The following is a 5,795-nucleotide window of genomic DNA, read 5'->3' on the forward strand; positions in this document are numbered from 1 at the left end:
CGACGCAATGAAAATCTGCAGAACACACACACACACACACACACACACACACACACACACACACACACACACACACACACACACACACACACACACACACACACACACACACACACACAGTTCATATTATGCTCATGTATGTATTGTCTCGTGATTTTTTACTGACATTTAATGCCACTTCAAATGAAAAACCACCCAAGTGGAAAGAGCGGCACTCCATAATAAATACTGCAAGACTGGCTCAGATGTAGTTTCTCATTTTATTGAGAGAATGCTTACGCGTTTCGGCCGTAGACTTCCTCAGAGCAGATTATATAAAAAAAACGTTTTAATCTAATCAGCTCTGACCTTTTTTTATCTAATCTGCTCTGAGGAAGGCTACGGCCGAAACGGCTGGCGGAGACCTGTGCTCCGAGGAGCACTTTTTCTATTTATAATATGGCACCATTTTTGTCTGCTTAGTCTGTGTCTCAGTGGAGGGCTGTGGGTAGTTCAGAAACCCGTCTACCAGTGACATCATCGATGGGGACTCCAAGCTAATAGAAACTACAGGCTTTCTATTCCTGGAAAGTTAGCATGCTATAATTGAAGCCATTGTTCTCGTGTTAATAAAAATAAAAGAAAAAATATTGTAGAAAAAAAAACCTTCCTAAGGATGATGTCACTGGTAGACGGGTTTCTGAAGTGTCCACAGCCCTCCTATGAGACACAGACTGAGTAGAAAAAAATTACACAGTTTTATCAGGAGCATTAGTGAGGATCTATTATATGAAGATAGGTTGAACATTGGTGAAGTTGTCCTTTAAGTAAGAAATGTGAGTACAGCACTTCCGCATTGCTGGAGTGCAGAAGTGCCCGAGACAGTGCCAGATGACTGGAAGGGGGGGTCAAACGTTTGACCTTTTGTCCCAATAAGTCACGATTGGCTGTTTTGGGAGAGAGAGTGTGTTGACTCAGCCGTCACTAATGTGGTGCAGGTCAGACTGGGCACTGCACTGGTGCGTGCTAAGGTGAAACCATGCATGTTACTATAGGACATACATGGGCAAATGGCGGCCCGGGCCCCCACCTTCACGTAATGCGGCCCGCAGGTTAATATCGGATTACTGATATATTACTGATTTAAGCTGTTTACAATTCCAAACATGACCCGCTTTAATTCCTTCAGTCTATATTAGTAGCTTAATGACTAGTATTAAAATGTGTCTTTTTTATGTCCAATGTATTTGTATATTAGTTCATAAAGTTAACATAAGTATAAGTATAAGTAACTAAATGCATTTGAAATTAAGTAAAACATTTACTTTTCAGGATTCCAATTAAAAAATAGCAAGAAAAAAATCTGGATTCCAATTCCAAAATAGCAAAAATAGCAGATCTACAAGCTCAAAACGTGCGTCGCAGTGCTTTTTCATGGGTTGCACCCATGACAAAGTGTGACAAATCTTCTCTGCAGTGACACACAGTCTTATTCTGCTGCTGCTACTGACTCTTGTTTGTTGTTGTTTGGTGGATTGGATGATTGAAGTACGTCAGTAACCACGAAGAACACAGACATATTGGCAATTTTACAATCTAATCATTTAAACCAAGCACTAATTTACAGACTTTTTTTTTCCCGATGATTATATATACGGTGATGACAAAGGTGCTGACCTTGAGCTTGGAGCAGCACGCCTCACGTGGCCCCGCCTCCTTGGTGTCAACACTCATGACGTCACCGTGTGGCCAACAGACACAGGAAGATCAGAGATACACCAGATCTGTTAAATGCAATGAAGTTAGTCACTAATAGGCTCTATGCACAGCAGCCATATTATCACTTCCTTCACAGGTGTTACCAATGATACTAATGAATGCTCTGTTCCATTTAATGTAGCACAGTGGTTTCCATGACCCCCATAACTCCCGTAAGGGGCCATTTGGAAGCACATGAGGGTCCCTGGACCCCAACTTTAGACCCACTGGTGTAGCAGAGTGTTTCCAGTGAGCCAACATGCACAATATCAGCACCCTGACTCTGTTTGACCAGAATGGAACAGAGCCTTCATTAGTATCATTGGCAACACCTGTGAATGTCTTCATAATATGGCTGCTGTTAATAGAGCCTATTCACATGTACTTTATGTTCCTAACATGTATCAATGTAGTTAGTCACTAATACACATATACCTCATGTTCCTAACATGTATCAATGAAGTTAGTTACTAATACACATATACCTCATGTTCCTAATGTGTATCAATGAAGTTAGTTACTAATACACATATACCTCATGTTCCTAACGTGTATCAATGAAGTTAGTCTCTAATACACATACCTCATGTTCCTAACATGTATCAATGAAATTAGTTACTAATACACATAATACCTCATGTTCCTAACATGTATCAATGAAGTTAGTTACTAATACACATATACCTCATGTTCCTAATGTGTATCAATGAAGTTAGTTACTAATACACATGTACTTCATGTTCCTAACATGTATCAAAAGAGTTGTTTTCACAGTGTAGATTAGGGTCCATTGTGTAAAGTTTTTTTTTTTTAAAGGGGGTAAATCAGGGTATGTGGCCCAAAGCATATCAAACTGGGGTCCTTTAAAACAAGCTTAAGAATAGAATAGAATATAAGTTAAGAAACACGTACGTTTTCTCAGAAACGTATGTTTTCTCATGCCAATAAAGCCCTTTGAATTGAATTGAAACAGAGGGATAGAGAGACAGAGGAAGAGAGAGAGAGAGAGAGAGAGAGAGAGAGAGAGAGAGAGAGAGAGAGAGAGAGAGAGAGAGAGAGAGAGATATTGTCACTTTACTGAATAAAGCCAAGTATTTGCCGCTGTCACCTGTCATATCTACTATCTACTATAATCTGTGCTGATTTGCGGAGGAGAGCCTGATTTAACCCTTCCATCGTGTTTTCAAGTTTAAATAGGTAAAAAGTACCCTTTACATTTCTATATTGGAACAAGGCTTCATGATATCCTCAGAAACAGCTATTTGAACGCAACAAAATGAATTACCAACATTTTAGTTAATTCTGATGTGACACTTGTGGGTCTAAAGTTGGGGTCCAGGGACCCTCATGGGCTTCCAAATGGAGTGTGGCTCAATTCCCCCCAAATTGTCAATATTCAATGTTTACATGTTTAAGAGTGAGAGAGACTTGTCCTCAATTAGCATTTGCTATCAGGAGTAAAATAAAGTAAGTTTTGGTTCATGAAAAATAAATTACTTTTTACCTTCTATGGTATACGGGCAATTTTGACCCGCTAACACCACTAGTGTCACTATTTTTAATAATATAAATAAAAATAAAACAATTTTTTTTTTCTTTTTTTGGTGTTTTCTAATTATTATAATTATGTTGTGTACTCTAATTTTGTACTTAAGTAAAAGTATCAATACTCCACTACAAGTAAAAGTCCGGGATTAAACATTTACTTGAGTAAAGGTACAAAAGTATTGGCATACAAATGTACTTAAAGTAACAAAAGTAAAAGTAGTCATTATGCAGAATGTCCCATTTCACAAGTTTTCCAAAGAAAATACCTCAAAACTGTACTTAAGTACAGTACTTGAGTAAATGTACTTAGTTACTTTCCACCACTGCTCCCAAGGCCCTCACCATACAGTGTGGTGTATACATAAAGATCTGTTCATTAAATTATGGACTATCCGTGTTAAATAGTAAAGCCTTTACACACACATTTTGTAGAGTTACTGATGGGTTGAATCTTGTATTGTTTAATTTACGTAAACTGCAATGTTCTCTGCACATACTCATATGTGTTTCCTGTCCGTTTTTCATTGATTTTGTCTTTACTTGTGTACCAAGCATAACCTTTTTTTCTCCAAATGAAAACAAGATCTGAAGCCAACACAATTAATTACGCTTGAAATACCGTATGCTTTGTATTACTGCTGTCCCCAAAATAATGAACACAAAATATATATATATAATAAAAAATATATATAAAGGTGAAAATAATGACTGTTTTTTACCTTCACGGCAGTCCTGTGTGGTAGAAGCAGGGCTAAAGTTGCCACTGGCAGGACTTTGAGCCTCACATGTAATCAGTAACCCAATGCCATGCCATCTGATCATGTCACCAGCAAAAGATAGCATATGGCATATAATATATGCCATGGATCCCCATTGCAATGGGTGGACTGGGGGCCAATTGCGGCCGGCCAAAGCTAAGTTCCTGGCCTTCACTGACAACATGTTATGAAGTTCAGGAAGTGAACAGGAAAGAAAGACATAAAGTGTTAGGGTTAGAACGAAAGGTTAAACAAACAGAACAACATGTCACTACAGTCTTGTTTGTGTTGAATCCATTTCTAATGGACTTTGAATCTGAAAATAAGGTTGGCCTGAACTCATTAACGAAGTTGCCAGATGGCTGCTGTGTGTGCTGCACGTTTACAACCACTAACCTTTGTTCAAAACAAAGCCAGTCTGTCTGTCAGTCCCTGTCCCACATGCTCTGTGTGTGTGTGTGTGTGTGTGTGTGTGTGTGTGTGTGTGTGTGTGTGTGTGTGTGTGTGTGTGTGTGTGTGTGTGTGTGTGTGTGTGTGTGTGCGCGTGCGTGTGTGCGTGCGTGCGTGCGTCCCTACAGTGGCTGGGGGGAAGCTACGCAACCTGGAAAAGCTGTTCATTTTGTATAAAGGACATACAGGATTGATCATTAGTGGCACTATAGACCCCTTAACAGACGACGTCACACTGATAAGAACCAGTATGCGCACAATGAAACCCATTCTGTCAGGTCTCGCTAGGACACGCCTCACCAGCCAACACACAAGCGGGGGTTGGGGTGTGCTGAAACCAGCGCACCCCGAAACAACAGGTTGAGAATTGATTGCGTGAAACAATCACCTGTGCGTCCAGTCTCAATGTTAGTAAACAAATAATTGGTCTATAGCAGTGACTTCAAGGTAGGGTAGCCTAAGTGATATGTTTTTTGGCTGAAACAAAAAGGGGTTTATTCTGATAGTCATCATTGCTATAGTGTTTGTTCGGCAACAGCAGGGGTCGTAGCAACTCATAATGTAATAACGGTTCATAATGTAATAAACTGAATGCAATAAAAGCTCATGATGTAATAATAAGCTCATAATGTAATAAAACCATGAGCGCGTAACGTAATAACGGATTTCTGCATGATGTAATAATGTGTTGCATTAACTCTTTGACTGCCAGAAATAAACAGTGCCCTTGAAGCTGTGTGGGTCGAGATCATTTTTGAAAATGCTAAACCTGTGCTAGTCGGTACCATATACAGACCTCCTAACCAGACTGATTTCTATGATAGACTTGATGAATGTTTAGCTAAAGTGGACAATGAGGAGACAGTACTTCTTGGTGACTTTAACACTGACATGCTCCGTAAGGAAGCGTCAGTGTTTAAGTCATTCAGGGGGTTTTGTAATCGGCACTCACTCCACCAGCTGATCACTCAGCCCACAAGGCTGTGTGTTTCCACTCAAACTATCATAGATCTCATTCTAACAACGGACAAGGACAAAATCCTCAATAGTGGTGTTACTACCTGTGGCATATCTGATCATAACATGATCTTCTGCACCAGAAAGAAACGTAAACCTAAGACCGGTTACCACCAAACAGTCACGATCAGAGACCTCAAAAACTACAAGAGTGAGGACTTAGATCACAGACTGGAGGAACAGGATTGGTCCGACGTACTAAACAGCACACAGGTAGACGAATGTTGGCTTGGTTTCAAAACCAAATTCATTCAAATTTTGGACAGTGTGGCTCCCATGAAAACC

The sequence above is a fragment of the Gymnoscopelus microlampas genome (assembly GCF_963454915.1).
Source record: "Gymnoscopelus microlampas genome assembly, chromosome: 3".
In the NCBI taxonomy this organism is placed as follows: domain Eukaryota; kingdom Metazoa; phylum Chordata; class Actinopteri; order Myctophiformes; family Myctophidae; genus Gymnoscopelus; species Gymnoscopelus microlampas.